Raw genomic sequence first — 18,797 nt, forward strand, 5'->3', positions numbered from 1 at the left:
GCTTTCCCCCCAACAGAATTAACAAGCATTAGTATAAGAACATATCAACCAATATAAATTATTAAAATAACTGTGAAATCATTTGGTATGTTTTTGTACCCTTAAGAATTTTCTCTTGAGAAATTTAATTAAAATTGCATTACAGGAAGTTTGAGAATTTTGTTATGCATATTTCAATTAAACATTGCCACAACACACAGGTATACCTGTTCTGATTACTGGAAAGTGTCATGCCAATCTTGTATTTTGGAAATTAAACCCATATTGAAGTGTCATAAAAGGTAATCAATAAAACATATCATGGAGTTGTCTCTTGCATTTTTTGTTGGGGAGAAGATAATTTTATCCATCCTTCCAATGTTGAAGTTTCAGAAATGTTTCCAGGCAATAAGCAAATATTTCCAGTGAGAGAACTCAGGCTTTAGTGTATTCTGTTTTTTGCTGTGTTTATTTTTTTGGAGTTCAATGGTGTCTTAATGCTCTTGCTCATCTGTCAGCTTAAGCCCAGCCTGTGAGGCCACTGAAGTCCAAGGCATGCCATTCTCATTTCCCTCTTTCTTCTTCCAGACAGCTTGTTCACAGCCCAGAGTATTTAAAGTAAGTAAATCGATATTAAGCCTTGATACAGTATCCTATGGCCTCTCAGGACCAAACACTTACCTCTGGTTAAGGATTTCACAACTGTCCTTCCTGTGGCTATGCCATGGCTCAAACCAGCTTCTCCAGCTCACCAGTAGTCAGGTTCTTTTCCAGCTTCATAGTCTCTCTTGGCTCTCTCAAGGCTTCTGTTTTTATCTCCATATCAGAAGGCCTGATTTTAGCTGCATGACCTGCTTGTCATGTGACTTTGTTTATTTTCTTCACTTGGGGAGGTGAGCTTGGTGTCACAGGTGGGGTTGGACGCATCAGCCCTTAAAGGGCCAGTCACTCTGTGACAGCTTCCACTCCCGCAAACCAGAACACATGTTTTAGAAGGAATTTTCCTGCCGCTCACTTCTTGTGCTGTTGAGTGATAATACGGTCTTTTCACTAACTCAGATTGCTTTTGGTGTACCATATTTCTGTGTTCACGGGCACCATTTCAGATTTTGGTGGGGGATAGGGCAACTGTGACTCCAGGGGTTACTTAGGAACCTGAGAACTCTAGCTTTTTTGCAGATAATTTAGAAATTAGCTGACAAGAGCACTGTATCTAATTCCCATATAAAGAAAGAAAATTAAAAAAATGTTAGACCCACAGAGCTTAAATACTAACATGTTATGACATCCTGTGTCAAGTCACTTAAGGGACATTGGTTAGGTTTAAAATTTCAATGTATATTCTTACTTTACTAATTCTTGAATACAACAATTGAAACAACTGTAGAAAAATCTAGATTACTTTCTATCATTTAGGTTACTTACTTTTTGAAGTTCACCAAGCTTGGACTTTTGAACATTTAACTTTTGGAAATATCCTACTAGGGCAAAACCCCGTGAGTTTATACTGCACCTGCCTAGGGCTCTAGTGATGTTACCCTACTACAAATAATAATAGGGTAGAAACTGACTTTTTAAACAGGAGTGAAACTGACACTTTCAAGTCACTTTCCAAAAGGGTCACTACAGTGATTTGAATTGCAGTTCTCACAGGAGAATATTTAAAATCAAATGCCAAGAAAATTCCACATTTTAAAGTTGAGAAAAAAATTAAGTCTTGTTTATTATTTAGAATTTGTTTATATGTTTTTGAAAGTACTATTCTGTGTTTGGACACTGCCTCAGTTCCCATTGCTGTAAAATGGGAATAATAATACTTTCCTGCCTTCTGTAGGAATTATAAGGATTAGATAGAGGTCTGTAGGGCAGAAACTGGGCCTTCTTAATGGTTTGTGCTTAGCACAATGGGGAAATCTACTGAATAAGGTCTTTGGGTGCTACTATAACATTAGTCAGCTGTTGAGATGCCCACTGGTAGTAGTTAAAGGGGACTTACCTAGGGGGTGGGATGTTGATGGAGTACAGGTCAATCTCGGTGTTGGCCGGCAGCACAGCCATCATCCCCCTGTGCTCAACACCTGCTGGCAGGGTTTGCAGCACAACACAGACACACAGCTGTCCTTGAAGTTGCAACCACTAATGGACGTGACAGCTCAGGACCAAAAGGGTCTGTCCCTGGTCTCTTTCCAGAGAGAGCTGAGGGTGCTCCATGCTTCTCTGAGGGCAAATGGGACCCAAGACCCACTTAGCTGCTCCTAGCCCCCCCCCCACACACCTTTCTTCAGCTCCCCCTCCCTCAGCTGCTCCTTCCACACTCACTGACCCCTCCCTCAGGGCACAGCCCTATGTCCTCACTTCTCCCTTCCCCTGGAGATTGACTCCCCTTTCCCATCCCACTGCCTCCCCTCTGCCAGTGGGGGCCCTGTCCTTCCCACCACCACCACGGGGGGCCCTATGCTTCCCCACCTTCACAACAGGGTATCCTATGCTCTCCCACCACCACTGTGGACCCCGTGCTCCCCTCCACCTTGACTGACCCCTTCCTTGCCTGCCCTACCCCCAGAAGCCATGCTCACTGCCCTGCTACTGTTGGTTAGGAGGATTGTCACTCCGTATAATATCAGCTGCTGCTTGGTGGAGGCAGATGAGGCGGTGGGGTGGGTGAGCTAGCATAGTGGAAGAAACTGACCAGGAGAATACTGGCTCCTGGAGGAGGGGACCTGGCTTCATGGGGCTACAGCTAAGAGCTCCACCTGGGACTGGGATGTGTGCTTTGAGCAGATCTCTTGTACGAAACTTGGGGGAGCGGTGCCCCCCACTCTCCCTAAATGGTGCCCCTGCCTACGTTGCCTGTGTGTGCATCTGCACAGCCCTGTAATGGTAGAGTGTACTATTTTGGTACACCTAAATAACTCTGTTCCTGATTTGGAAGTTCAACAGAAACTCTTTCAGAGAGAGCTGTTAGATTGTGCAGTAATCACATTTGTTCATTTGGTATCAACCAATATCCAATCCACCAGCCCCAGAGAAATCTAATGCCGTCAGCTCCTACAAATGGTTAGCTGAGTTTTGGTTGTGTCTGTAAGTAAGATGGTTAACCCCTGAACAAAGCAAAGGTTTGGAAATTTGGCTGTCTCACTTCACAGAAATGGTGTTTACACTTGGATCAAATAATTTTCCTTAGAAAGTATGTATAACTTGACTATAGGTTATCTAATATACGCTGAGGGCCAAAGATTTTTTTTTTGTATCAATAGTAATATAAAGGCTGAAGGCTCAGGTTTCTACTGGGTTAGCTAGGAATTGGAGGAGTCCCTCTGGAAGGGTATGGCAATGCAAAGAACCTATGCCTTATTATTAAAATGAAATGTATTATATATTTTGGGAGGTCTCTTGTGGCCAAAATCAAAGTAGGGTAACGTTTGTGCAGTTTTCTGAAAATCTAAAAGCTGTTACATTGGTCAGATGTCTAAGTAATGGTTTCAGAATTTGCTAAATGCTACTTCAGTCATTTAGACTTAAGTGCCCCAAAACTTAGCTGGTGCAGAGTTAAGGTTCCCCTGTAGTGCTGTGTGCCTTTACAGAACGTGGAGAAGGGACTATATTTAAACTTCTGAAAACCAGGAAATAAAAAGATAATTGTTGGATTTGGGGGTTGGGGGGGATTGGAACAGAAGCCTCTCACTATATAGCTCTCACCTCTTTCTCTCCAACCCTCTCTGCTGTGCACTGTTCCAATAGCACCCTCAGTGCACCCATCTCCCATGCCATAGTCCGCCAACTACTCAGATTCCACTACCACTGCTCCAACTGCAACTTTCATTCCATCATGCCAATTGCTCCACACTCCCTAGACACACATTCCAGTGCTTGAAACCTGCCCCCTCACATTCCTGCTGCTTTGAGTCCCCCCCCAATCCACACTCCAGTTCCATCCTCCTCTTTGCCACTCCATGCTCCTGGAAAGCTTGGAGGGACAATAGTAGGGAAAGTGGTGGGACTCTGAGAAATGCATGTACTAGCTGGAGGCAGGAAAGGGCAGAGTTCAGAGACACTGTCCAAAATCTGGGCCTACTGTAGGGAGAATGGGCTCTGCACATCCATCTGCCTCACAGAAGTGTGAATGGCCATTCATCTTAATGAGATGTTCTGAATAAGAACACCCTCTGGAGATGAATAGGACCTGAAACAATAGCTCTGACATATGTGAACAGCTCAATGTCAGTAGGTCTGCTCAAATCCCCCAGTCTCTCCCCCCCGCCCCCCATAGTGCTTGTGAGTGTATGCCATGTATGAAGCACGCCTGTTCTCAGCTCCTCACCCCATCTCAGCACTGTGTGCTTGGTGCATGCTCTGAGCATGGCTGTTCTCAGCTCCCCTCCAGAGAGCGGGGTCCCCAGATCCCAGCTCACATAGAAAGGGGCATGGAGAAGGGCTCAGATACCCCCAAAGAGACCCAGCTCCCTCAGTGCTGGGGGCAGAGGGAGAAGAGATAACATTCGGGTTAAAAGGAGCGATATGCCGGCAACCATTCTCAACTCTGCGTAGAGCATGTTTGAATTCTTCTTTGAGTAGTGTCCTTATGTGTGCTCTACTGTAGGTGTGCTTGCATTCCTGTGCTGCTGACAGAACTTTGATAGTAGTGTCTCTTAGGCCTGCGCATAAGCTCTCTCTCCTCATGCTGCGCCATGAGGCTAGTCAGTGCGCATAGGCTAACTCTCGTCAGTTCCTTCTCAACTGCCTTGGCTAAAGACGGAGCTACTCGCAGTCCATTAGGATCATACGCTATTTGCATTTATATAGTTAGTTTGTTAGTATACTATAGTTATAGTTGTTCTTTACCCTCTTTTATTTTATCCACACAAAAATAAAAAATAAAAACAAACAAAAGCCACAAACTTTATTTTCCCACTTTTCTCCCCACCGGGGACCCTTCCCCCACAGCAGGCATGCCCAGTTCAGCGGCTTTAAGAAGTGCCTCGCTCATAAGGAGGCAATTCTGATTTCAGACAAGCATTCCCGCGGCATTCGCTGCCTCGGGGAGGGCCACATCCATCAAAAGTGTGGTCTCTGTCAGCAACTGCGGCCACGTTCCTGTAAAGACAGAGCTCAGGCAGAAGATCATCTTAATGGAGGCAGCTCTCAGACCCTCGCAGGACCTGCACCGCGAGTCCCCGGGCAGACGTGAGTCTTCCTCACAGCCCTCCACATCTAATGGCTGTGGATTAACGAAACAGACTGCTGACCCCCTTATAAGTTATCTAAGAGGAGAGTGGGAAGTCCCCAAAGGGAGCCTCCAGATAGCCGTAAGTGATCTCCATCTCGCTCAGTAACTTTGGCACTGTTGGCACCGAGACCCTCACAGTCTGGTACCCTTAGCTCATGGAAACTGTCAGCAGTTAGTACCATTGACATGCTCCTGGAACCAAAGGGCACGGGCACTGAGTCATCAGCACCGACAGACCGGAATAAGCATTCCGCTAAAAAGGCACTCCCACTCTGTGAATCATCATCGGTACCATCATTGACACCTCCTCTGGCAACAGAGCAGCCAGTACAGACAAAATCCGTGCCTTACCTCACCCTGGGGCGATTAGTAACGGTGAATTCTGCCATTCTAGTGATCTCCATATATCGGAAGTACTGGGGTCTCCATTTCTCGGTACCGGGACCTCTGCACCGAGTCTCCACTTAGCATGGGAATTGTCACCGCTGCCGTGCCATACTCCCCCAGGGCTCGGCACCACCATGTTGCGCAATGGACACTTGACCAAATTACCATACTTAGTGACGGACATGGGGGGGCGGTTTATGTCATTCAATTTTTTGAAAAATTACCACGGACCTCAGAATGTTTACCACAGACACGTTTCTGAACCCTGCACTCCCCTACTCTCTAGCAAGAGTTCATACAGCGAGCCAGGGGAAGAGACATCACAGTACTCCTCTCAGGCTCCATATGGTGCTCAATACTAACAAGGCCTGTACAAGCAGATGGCCCCACCACCGTGGTACGGCCACCCATGATTACCGCTGCTGGTCTCTTGCCGCCACCACCATCCTGATGCCTCCCTTCACACTCTGAAGGATTCCAGGGCTACTTTCCAGTCGTTGGGTAGCTACATGCAGGGACAAAAGAGACAATTTAGTCCCCAATCCCAGCATAGACCATACATGTCCCAATATGAACCTCAACGCCACTATGAGTCACAAAGAAAAAAAGGGAAATTTTCCAAGCACAAATCATTTGGCCCGCAATCTTTGTCATCCCAGACATCTATGTCCAAACACCAGTTTTGATGGGAAGGTCAAGGCGCCACTAGACTATTCTTTCCAACTGATACAGCTGACCAACGCTTCACACCCATTTGGCCACTGATTGGGTGTGTTCCACAGTGCCTGCAAATGCATAACATTGAACCGTGAACTGGGTACTCCATCCATTTTATCTCCCTACCTCCTCTACAACACTTTTCCTCATTCATGAGAGTATACTACAACAAGAAGTAGATTGTTTCCTCCAGTTAGGAGCCATAGAACCAGAACAAGGAAGAGGGTTCTACTCTTATTTCCGAATACCAAAGAGGAAGGGAGGCTGGAGACCCATACTAGACCTCAGAGCTCTCAGCAAATTTGTCAAGGTGCAAAAATTCAAGATGGCCACTTTATTGACGATCATTCCAGTGTTGGAACAGGGAGACTGATTTTTGGCCCTTGACCTTCAGGATATATTTTCCTACTGATTTCTCAGATTCACCCTGCGACAAGACCACTACCAATACAAAGTGCTCCCCTTCAGGCTATCGTTGGTCTCAAAGAGTATTTTCCAAGGTTCTCTTGGTGGTGGCTACTCACTTATGTTCTCAAGGGATAACGATCTACCCTTATCTCGACGATTGCCTACTCAGAGCTAGATCTCTCCGGGACGCTCACCGAGTAACCAAAGTGACTATGTGCTTGTTTATAGATCTGGTCCTACAGATCAACACCCAGAAGTCAACCCTCACTCCAGTGCAACACCTGGATTTCATAGGGGCTGACCTTGACTTGTTACAGGCCAGAGCCCTCTTGCCTCAACACAGATTCCAGTCCTTAGCCACGCTTAGACACTGTTTAAAGCAGCCCACAAATATCAGCCAGACTCTGCCTCCAACTCCCGGGGCACATGGCAGTGAGCATGGTGTTAATACCACATGCCAGGCTTCATATGCAATGTCTCCAAATGTGGTTCTACAGACCAGGGACAGACTGGACAAATCCCTGTCGCCTCCCACCAGGGTCAAAAACTCCCTAGACTGGTGGAAGAGTCCAAGCAACGTTTGCAAAGGGATCCCCTTCTCCCAAAGCTCACCATTGTTGCTCATCATGATTGATGCATCACTTACGGGAGTGGATTCATCTAAATGGCCTCACAACACAAGGCAAGTGGTCACCCATGGAGATGTCCCTTCACATCAATCTCCTTGAGCTAAGAGTGGTTAGGAACACCTGCGCCCATTTCCTCCCGCTGATCACAGGATCACACACAAAGATCCTAACAACAATATAGCCCAGGGATCAGCAACATTTGGCATGTGGCCCGCCAGGGTAAGCCCCCGGGCGGGCTGGTTTGTTTACCTGCCACGTCCGCAGGTTCGGCCGATCGCGGCTCCTACTAGCCATTGTTTGCCGCTCCAGGCCAATGGGGACGGCAGGAAGCAACAGCCAGCACATCCCTCGGCCCGTGCCGCTTCCCACTGCCCCCATTGGCCTGGAGTGGTGAATTGCGGCCAGTGGGAGCCACGATTGGCCAAACCTGTGGACGCGGGAGGTAAACAAACCGGCCCGCCCGGGGGCTTACCCTGGCGGGCCGTATGCCAAACGTTGCCGATCCCTGATGTAGCCTTTATGTACTACATCAATCGTCAGGGAGGAGCTGGGTCACCTTCCCTATGCACCAAGGCAATCAGGCTATGGAATTGGTGCATCTCTCACAATGTTGCACTGTCTGCGGCTTACCTCCCGGGCACACAAAACTCGATAGCGGACAATGTCCATCTTAAATTCCCACATGACCACAAGTGGGAGATAGACCTGACAGTACTTCACAACATATTCAGGTGATGGGGGTACTGTCCATAGACCTGTTTTCCATTCACCTGAACAAGAAATGTCCATGCTACTGCTCCAGAGTGGGGATGGATTAATGTTCCCTGGGCAATGCCCTCCACATCCCATGGAACAGGGACATTCTCTATGCCTTTCCTCTGTTTCCCCTACTGGCGAAGGTCCTGATTAAAAAATGGAGCCCATGTCATCCTGATTGCTTCGGCTTGGCCAAGGCAGTCCTGGTTTCCTTACCTATCACAGCTCGCGACATGCCCGCCAATCCCTCTCCTGGACGTACAGCACCTCCTCTCGCAGCACAGGATTCTCCGCCACAAGGCATGGCTCCTGCTCGGTTCCAAAGCCTAGAAAGCTCCTGTCTACTCGATGCACTAACCTGCAGAAATGGTCCAGGTTTCAGGATTGGTGTTCTATCTAGCAAATCTCCCCAACATAGACAACTCTTAGCCTAGACTCTCATATCCTAGACTATGCATTGACCCTAAAGAAATCATGCCTATCTCTATGCTCTCTAAGGTCCACCTAGCAGTCATAACAGCTTTCCACCAACTTATTGAAAGATACTCAGTGTTGTCGCACCCAACCACTAGAGGTTCCTCAAGGGTATAGTAAACCATTTCCCACAACCTCAACTTCCTACTCCCACGTGAGACATAAACCTGGTGCTGAAAGGACTGACTAGGCTGCCCTTTGAACCCATGGCCACCTGTTGGTTGATGTATCTATCCATGAAAATGGTCTTCCTGATAACAATTACCTTGTCCAGGAGACTAGGAGAAGAGAGCAGCTCTGATGGCGCATCTCCCCCCCCCCCACACAGTATTTTTCCAGACAAAGTTACGCTCAGGCGCATCCAAATAATTTTAGATTTTGTAAAATACTGTTTAGGGAGGCACCCCCATGAGGCATAGCAAATTTTAAGACAACAAGGGTAAACATGCAAATGTTAGAGTTGACCTTTAAATAGAAAGTGATGCTCAACCTTGACTATTGGACCTGGCACTCCACTATAATTAACAGCATTAATTTAGTCTGATTTTTGTGTATGTCTAATTTGATTTTATTGGATTATAGTGGCGCGGTAAGGCTGCTATAGTAAAGGTTGCATCATGATTTCTGTTTAAAGGTCGACTTTTCTAAGTCTTCTAAAATTGAGATACCTAGTCAGATTCCACTTTAATTTGGTATACCTCCGGAGGGTACAGGATATAGTTAGTGACTCAAATGTTGGGTCATTTGAGGCAGGGCTTATGGAGATATAAGCCCTGGAAAAGCCATTTTTCAGAAGTTTCTAGCTAGTAGGGGTTTTGGTTTTTTTGTGTGCAGAGGTAAAGTTCAAACTATTGAGAGCTCAATCTGTTGAGTTTTGCTCAAGGTAATGCATGTGGCACCCACAAAATCTTTGGAGGACTCAAACTTAGAATGGTATTTAAGAATTTTTTTTACGGTGTACATGTGCCATTATAGAAACCATTTTATATGCTTTAAAGCTTGACTTTCGTAAGTGCTCTAAAATCTGACTAGCCAGAATGCTGACTTCCTGAGTTCCTAGGGATGCTCGACCCTGGTTCTGCCCCTGGGCCCGCCCTACCTCTTCCTGCACCGTTCCACCCCTCTTCTGCCTCTTCCTGTCCCCGCTCCTTCCCAACAGCGCCTCCCGCGTGCTTCTGAACAGCTGATCACTGGTGGGCAGGAGGCACTGGGGAGAGGGGGAGGAACTGATCGGCAGGGTCCGCTGGCAGGCGGGAGGCGCTGTGGGGAAGAGGGAGGAGCGGATCAGAGGGGTTGCTGGTGGGTGCTGAGCTCCCATTATTTTCTTCCCATGGGTGCTCCAGCCTTGGCGCTCCCACGGAGTTGGCGCCTATGCGACTAGCAAGTTTGATCGCTTTGAAATTTGGTTTGCCTTGTATGCAGGTGCAGAATAGTGTTAGTGATCCAAATTTGGAGTCATTTAACCAAGAGGCTCTTGAGATACAGTTCTCCCCCACTCCCAATCCCCCTCTCCCCTACCAAAAAAGTTTCCTTCTGCTGCCTTGTACTGTTAAACTGAGAGGAAATAATGACTGGATGAATCACGGATCTGGTTGCTGTGAACTCATGCTTCAATTAACATAACTGAGGATAAGTGAATCACAAGTCCCCACCTAAGACAAAGAGTTTTGGACTGAGGGGCTGAAGGCTGTTATAATTTGTGAGTCATGGATGGCAATTCTATTTTGGGGGGGATTGTAATCAAAGCAGTTAGGGAAAAAATTGGATGTGACTGCATCCTGGGAGGGGCCAGTTATTAGGGGACAAAGGAGTGGAAGAATGAGGGGAGGGGTTTGAAGCTGCGGCAAGGAGAAGGGGGATTTGGGATGGGGGATAACTGGGAATGGGGTGGTAGGGGAATGGAGAGAAGTTGGGGGCTCAGGTGAGATAGGCATGGGGGGTTAGGGGCGTGGGGAGCATGGGATACTGGGAAGTGAGGAGTGAGTGGCAAGAGGACTTGGAGAATAGGAGCAAGGGCACTTGTCAGCCTCATATTCACCCCTTCAGTGTGTGTGCTCATATCTGGGGGGCTTTTGCCCTTCTGGGGGTGTCTAAGTCCCTTTTATGCCCCCTGTTTATGTGCCAGGATCTGGGCATTTTATGGATTTTATGCTCGTCTACAACAGTTGGATCTCCTCCCACCCTCACTTACATGAGTCAGGTTTGGATGAGGGCTAACTCTTTTATGAGTGTCTGAGGCCCCCTTCCGGCCCCCACGTCAGCCAGGATCTGGGGAAGTTCTGCCCCGTCGGGTGGGAAGCTGAGAACAGGCATACTTCATACATATCCCAGGTTCTAAAACCATCAGAAGGGGTATGGGAACACCCACTGAGATGAATGGAGCAGTTCACACATTTGAGTCATCCTTTTAGGTTGTAGGTTTCAGAGTGGTAGCCGTGTTAGTCTGTATCAGCAAAAAGAATGAGGAGTACTTGTGGCACCTTAGAGACTAACAAATTTATTTGAGCATAAGCTTTCGTGGGCTAAAACCCACTTCATCAGATGCATGCAGTGGAAAATACCGTAGGAAGATATATATACACACACACACACAGAGAATGTGAAAAAATGGGTGTTGCCATACCAACTATAACAAGAGTAATCAATTAAGGTGGGCTGTTATCAGCAGGAGAAAAAAAACTTTTGTAGTGATAATCAGGATGGCCCATTTCTAAAAGTTGACAAGAAGGTGTGAGTAACAGTAGGGGGAAAAATTAGCATGGGAAAATAGTTTTTACTTTGTGTAATGACTCATCCACTCCCAGTCTTTATTCAAGCCTAATTTAATGGTGTCCAGTTTGCAAATTAATTCCAATTCTGCAGTTTCTCGTTGGAGTGTGTTTTTGAAGTTTTTTTGTTGGAGTATTGCAACTTTGAGGTCTGTAATTGAGTGACCAGGGAGGTTGAAGTGTTCTCCGACTGGTTTTTGAATGTTATAACAAACAACAAAAACCCTAACCCAGGAACCTATCCTTGCAACAAAGCCCGTTGCCAACTCTGTCCACATATCTATTCAGGGGACACCATCATAGTGGCGCTGTTTACTTGTAAGCCTCCCTGTATACGTGGGTGCCAGCCAGTGAGTAATGGGGTCTCACAGGACATGTGACCATGTCACCTGGTACTGGAATCCATCTTAAACCTTCCATTTAGAAGGGGGGGGGCCCAGAGGGACAAAAGATTCCCGCCTTGTGCCAAAGCCATAAAAGGGGGTGGAACAGAACAAAGGGGGCTGCCAGTCATGAGAAATCCCCTAATTACCACCTGATCTAGAACTAACAAGAACTATACCAGGGGAAAGGATTGGGCCCAGACTAAGAAGGAGGAGCAAACAGCTGTGTGTTTGCTCTCTATCAGTGTTATAGAGGGCAGACAATTTATGAGTTTACGCTGTATAAGCTTTATACAGAGTAAAATGGATTTATTTGGGGTTTGGATCCCATTGGGAGCTGGGTATCTGGGTGCTGGAGATAGGTGACTTGCTGAGCCGTTTTTGGTTAAAGTCTGCAGCTTTGGGGGCGTGGACCAGACCTAGGTCTGTGTTGCAGCAGACTAGCGTTTCTGTCTCAACAAGGCAGGGTTCTGGAGTCCCAAGCTGGCAGTGGAAAACGGGCTCAGAGGTAATTCCAGCATGTCAGGTGACAGTCCCAAGGGGGTCTCTGTGACCGAACCAGTCACAGATAGTATGTAGGTTTGGAGCTGACAGCACAGATACCCTGACCGCTGAGGGAAAAGAAATGTGTGCTGCTAGAATTATCATTGTGTGGATTCTAGGCAATTCCTTGATCATGAGTTTGCAGAAGTTTGTGTGAGAGCAAGGTGTACACCAGGGTAGTCAATTATTTTTTGTCAAGGTCTAAATTTCTTGGTTAAGATATAGTCAAGGTCCGGACTCCAGAGAAATATTTTTCACACCACAAAGTGCCCTTGTTCAACGAACACATACAATGCTGAAATATACCCAGTGCCTATATTGCTTATATATATATTTACTGCATTAAATAAAAATCAAATCACTGTATAACCTAAAAATAACCTCCAAGAAAGAGATAATTTATTTGACGCTTTGAGAAAGTACTTAGATAAAATGTCAAACAAATGCAAATATTCGCATTAAAAACACTTTCAGACAACTGTTTCAAGTTTTGAATGAGTTTTGCCAAATACAGTTATTGTAATGTAGGCATATCTGCATATAGATAAAGTTTTGAATATGTTTAGTCTTTTGTGGTGTATTTAACATATCAGAGTTTGAAAGAAAATAACACTTAGTACACATCAACTCTTTATCTTTTATGATTCAAGACTTTCCAATAACAAATACAAACCCACCTACACATGTATTAAGCAAAAGAATCATGAATAATTACTGTGAAACACCTGTTAAAACTGTGGTATCACTACTGAAAATGTAATTTTATACAGCAATACAAATTTAAAATATAATAGACGTGAATAATGTATAACTATAGTACTTGCCATCAGTGGGAAAAGTGACAGGTCCTCTGCTGGACAAGGGCCTTGAAGATTGGAGTGAGTTCAGTCAAGGCAAGACGGAGGCAATTCCACAGATGATTAAATCACATAATTGTTCCATTCTGACTGATAATGTTCTTCATTGTTGAGAATGCTGACTCATACACATATGTCGAGCCAAACATAGTCAAACTGTGAAATGCCACCTTCCTTATGTGAGTAAGCATAAGGGTTGTCCAGAAAGTTTCAGATGTAGTTTGTGAGCCGCATCTTAAGCACTTCATCCACTTCTAATTCAATAAGCTCTAGCTGTAGTTTTGCTTTTTCAGCATCTGGAAAGGATGCTTTCATTTGATCACACTAAGTACCATTTGCTTGTACCATGAATGGGTTCCTTACAAACAGGAAGTTATCTTTAACACTTTCAAATTCTTGGAACCTCTGCTGGAAGTTTTGAAGAAGCCTGTCCAGAGATGATGCCATCTGCAGTGTCCTGGCAGCTTAGCAACGTTGGGAAATGCAGCATCTCCCCAGTTTCCAAATCACTTTTGAAGAGACTTTGTTTTCAAATTAAGTGATGCTGCTGTGGAGATCCATTACATTGCGATTTCGCCCCTGTAACTTTAAGTTGAAATCATTTAAATGGCCTGTTAAATCAACAAGGAAGGCCAGGATGCTCATGCTTCTGCCATCCCTCAAAAATGCATGTAGCTCTTCTGCCCCTCCCCCTCCCCCCCGGAATGTTATGTAGATATTCTTCCACATGAACTCGAATTTCCCACAGCCTTCTTGGTACTTGCCCTCTGCTCAGACAGTGGATGTCTTTATGAATCAACAGGTCATCGTAATCGGCAGATACTTCTGAAAGAAAGCTTCTGAACTGTCTGTGTTGCAGTGATGACTCTGATCGAAGGAAGTTGACAAGTTTAATCACCATTATCATTATATTAGCATACTCATAGCTAAGACCTACACAAAGCGCAGTTTGGTGGATTACGCAGTGACAGGAAATCAGATTGGGGTTCAGATCTTGCACACATTTCACAAGCCCTCAGTGAGTACCGATCATAGCAGGAGCACCGTCTCTTGTAATTGACACAATCTGTGTCATGTCAAAACCTGCATTAGACAAAACAGTTCCTCACTTGTTGTGCGATTGTTATGCAGTATAAGGGGCAACAACTCCTCCCCAAATTTCTCTCTATCAGAAAAAGGACATACAGTGCTAGCTTTGCGGTGACCCTGGAATTACAGGATCCGTCCACTGCCATGGAAAATTTTTGAATGTTCAGTTTCTCACACAACTGCTTGAAAATGTCCTGTGCCATCATCTCAGCGCACCTATTAGCTGTTGTGTCTGAGATTGGCAGTTGTCTTAAGGGGTCAGCAGTGTCTGACTTCTCTGCAAAAAGGGTTTCAGCTGTAGTAACCATCCACTGCTTAATAACGTCCACCTCTGTAAAAGGTTTCCTGTGTTTTTCCATTACCACACATCTCAATGAAGCTTCAGATGCCTTTTCCTGAGCACAAGTAGCCTTTGAAATAATATTTGTGTCTGAAAATATGCGTCCTTTAATGAAGCAGTCTTGTCTGTTCTTAAATGGGAACCTATTGGATATTTGTGGTCAAAATCCATGTGCTTCGTTTCATAGTGCCATTTGATGTTCCCACTTTCAGCAATAGCCACAGTCTCTGTTCAAATTAAACATCCTGGTCGACTCTTTCGATGTTGTGGCAAGACAAAATAGTAAGCGTCAGTCCACTTTTCTTTAAATGAACGGTTTTCAGTGTCAACTTTTCCCCCCCCCCCGCTATTTTTAAACACAGTGCCGTTAAACGTCGAAAGCACCAGAGGTGGGAGTACCTTGGCTCACCTTTTCTTCTCCTGCAGTTCTTGGGGCTCTTCACTGCTCTGAAGCCCTGAGTCCCAGCACGATTCCAGGCAGGGCTGAAGGAGTTCAAGGGGAAGAGAAGAAGAGGGAGAGGCACAAGAACCCTCTCCTTGTCCCAATAGTTGAGGGAAGGGAAGAGTAGAGCTCCCACAAGCCACTGAACTCCTTCCTCTCTCCTGTAAAAATGGCGCCTGCTGAGGGGCAGGGGCAGAGAGCACCACCTGCTTCCTGCAGCAGCCCTGATTGGCAGCAAGGGAAAAAACAGCCAATCAGAAGAGGTTTTTCCAAGATAGGAAACATGCAGCCTCAGCAGCTTGCGTGGTATTGTGGACATTGTAATTGCAGGGTCTGTGTCCCAGGGGTGCCATTTTAGATTTTGATTGGGGTGGTAGATAGCATTCCAGGAGATACTTGGCTGTCAGCCCCAGGCAGCTGGGCTACCACTGTCATGGCTTAAATTCAGGTGCACCAGATTGGAGCTGGATAAATGTTTGGGAATCCCCCTCTGTCTCCTGCTGGGCTGAAGTGCTTATCCCCGAGAGCCTTGAGTGGGGCTGAAGCCCCAAGTCACAGTGCACCTAGGCTCAGAGTCCCAGCAGGCCTTAGGCAGGTGTCAAGATTCCTTCCCTACTCTGAACTCTAGGGTATAGATGTGGGGACCTGCATGAGAACCTCTAAGCTTAACTACCAGCTTTGATCTGGTTTTGCTGCCACCACCCAAATTATTTATGAGTCATTTGGGAAACTCTGTCTACCTCCCCCCCAGAATATTTCCCTCCCAAGTACTATAACCCTTCCCTGGGTAGCCTTGAGCCAATTTCCTGGTGAACACCGATCCAAACCCTTGGATCTTAAAACAAGGAGAAATTAACCATTCCCCCTCCTTTCCCCCCCACCAATTCCTGGTGAGTCCAGATCCAACCCCCTTGCATCTTAAAACAAGGAAAAATCAATCAGGTTCTTAAAAAGAAGGCTTTTAATGAAAGAAAGAAAGAAAGAAAGAAAGAAAGGTAAAAATCATCTTTGTAAAATCAGGATGGAAAATAACTTTACAGGGTAATCAAATTCAAAGAGCCCAGAGGAGCTCTAGCTTTAGGTTCAAAGTTACAGCAAACAGAGGTAAAACCTCTAGCAAAAGGAACATTTACAAGTTGAGGAAACAAAGATAAAACTAACACGCCTTGCCTGGCTGTTATTTACAAGTTTGAAATATGAGAGACTTGTTCAGAAAGATTTGGAGAGTATGGATTGATGTTTGGTCCCTCTTAGTCCCAAGAGCGAACAACCCCCAAAACAAAGAGCACAAACAAAAGCCTTCCCCCCCACCAAGATTTGAAAGTATCTTGTCCTCTTATTGGTCCTTTGGGTCAGGTGTCAGCCAGGTTACCTGAGCTTCTTAATCCTTTACAGGTAAAATGATTTTGGTGTCTGGCCAGGAGGAATTGTATAGTATTGTACACAGGAGAGCTGTTACCCTTCCCTTTATAGTTAGGACACGCCCCCCCAGATCACAGATAGTGTTGGACAGCCAGTTCCACACTGGCTGTGATTTTTTCCGGGAGCTCTAGGAGAAAAGAGAGTTAATAAGACACATGCACCTTTAGACATACTACTGATTATATAAAAACTAACACTATGTCCCACATTCCAAGAACAATTTTTAACCAGTTGATTCTGGGAAACTTTCACAGGAGAGTGTACCAGGAAATGTGGTACTGTTATGGTGTAGAAGCTCTGACACCTCACTGTTGCTTGGAGATGGGATGCATCTGTTGGACAAGGGTCAGTAGATCTTTCTCTCAAACAGAAAGCTGTCCGTATTTTGGCACAAAAACTCTGTCTGTGATTTCTCTCACCAGCTCTGTCACAAACTCCTCCCTCCAACCATTCTGAAACATGACCAGGAACACCTTCCCATTGTAACGTAGTTGTCTTTCTCTCCAGGCACTGCATGTGAATTAGGTTAGAGGAGGGAGGAAAGAAATGGCAATAGATTGCTTGTACCAAGGAGTGAAGACTTCAGGGATATGTGTTTCCTGCTCACAGTGGGGGAGCCTGGGTACGGATGTCGCGAGGGGGCCGGGTTGCCGTGAGAATGCAGTGAATGCGTTGGAGCCATGGCTAGGGAGGTATGCTGAAGCAGAGCTGGTGGAGCCCAGTGAAAGCAAAAGGAAGACCAAAGACAGAGTAGGCCTACTGCTCAGTGAGGAGGGAGAAATCGTAACAGGAAACTTGGAAATGGCAGAGATGCTTAATGACTTCTTTGTTTCGGTCTTCACCGAGAAGTCTGAAGGAATGCCTAACATAGTGAATGCTAATGGGAAGAGGGTAGGTTTAGAAGAGAAAATTAAAAAAAGAACAAGTTAAAAATCTCTTAGAAAAGTTAGATGCCTTCAAGTCACCAGGGCCTTATGAACTGCATCCTAGAATACTCAAGGAGCTAACAGAGGAGGTATCTGAGCCTCTAGCTGTTATCTTTGGAAAATCATGGGAGACAGGAGAGATTCCAGGAGACTGGAAAAGGGCAAACATAGTGCCCATCTACAAAAAGGGAAATAAAAACAACCCAGGAAATACAGACCAGTTAGTTTAACTTCCATGCCAGGGAAGATAATGGAGCAAGTAGTTAAGGAAATCATCTGCAAACACTTGAAAGGTGGTAAGGTGATAGGGAACAGCCAGCATGGATTTGTAAAGAACAAATCATGTCAAACTAATCTGATAGCTTTCTTTGATAGGATAACGAGTCTTGTGGATGAGGGAGAAGCGATGGATGTGGTATATCTAGACTTTAGTAAGGCATTTGATACGGTCTCGCATGATATTCTTATAGATAAACTAGGCAAATATAACTTAGATGGGACTATTATAAGGTGGGTGCATAACTGGCTGGATAACCGTACTCAGAGAGTAGTTATTAATGGTTCCCAATACTGCTGAAAAGGTATAACGAGTGGGGTTCCGCAGGGGTCTGTTTTGGGACTAGCTCTGTTCAATATCTTCATCAACGACTTAGATATTGGCATAGAAAGTACGCTTATTAAGTTTGCAGATGATACCAAACTGAGAGGGAGTGCAACTGCTTTGGAGGATAGGGTCAAAATTCAAAATGATCTGGACAAATTGGAGAAATGGTCTGAGGTAAACAGGATGAAGTTTACTAAAGACAAATGCAAAGTGCTCCACTTAGGAAGGAACAATCAGTTTCATACATACAAAATGGGAAGAGACTGTCTAGGAAGGAGTATGGCAGAAAGGGATCTAGGGGTTATAGTGGACCACAAGCTAAATATGAGTCAACAGTGTGATGCTGTTGCAAAAAAAAAGCAAACGTGATTCTGGGATGCATTAACAGGTGTGGTGTGAGCAAGACAGGAGAAGTCATTCTTCCGCTCTACTCTGCGCTGGTTAGGCCTCAGCTGGAGTATTGTGTCCAGTTCTGGGCACCACATTTCAAGAAAGATGTGGAGAAATTGGAGAGGGTCCAGAGACGAGCAACAAGAATGATTAAAGGTCTTGAGAACATGACCCATGAAGGAAGGCTGAAAGAATTGGGTTTGTTTAGTTTGGAAAAGAGAAGACTGAGAGGGGACATGATAGCAGTTTTCAGGTATCTAAAAGGGTGTCATAAGGAGGTGGGAGAAAACTTGTTCATCTTAGCCTCTAAGGATAGAACAAGAAGCAATGGGATTAAATTGCAGCAAGGGAGGTTTAGGTTGGACATTAGGAAAAAGTTCCTAACTGTCAGGGTGGTTAAACATTGGAATAAACTACCAGGGGAGGGTGTGGAATCTCCATCTCTGGAGATATTTA

The 18,797-nt window shown here is 45.5% G+C and overlaps 1 protein-coding gene across 10 annotated transcripts in view; it reads left to right on the forward strand.

Moving 5' to 3' along the window:
* SCML2 (Scm polycomb group protein like 2) overlaps positions 1-18,797 on the forward strand; it is a 186,212-nt gene that overhangs the window by 33,550 nt on the left and 133,865 nt on the right. The gene's annotated exons all lie outside the window — the stretch shown is intronic.

Source organism: Chrysemys picta, chromosome 1 (genome assembly GCF_011386835.1).
Source record: "Chrysemys picta bellii isolate R12L10 chromosome 1, ASM1138683v2, whole genome shotgun sequence".
NCBI lineage: Eukaryota > Metazoa > Chordata > Testudines > Emydidae > Chrysemys > Chrysemys picta.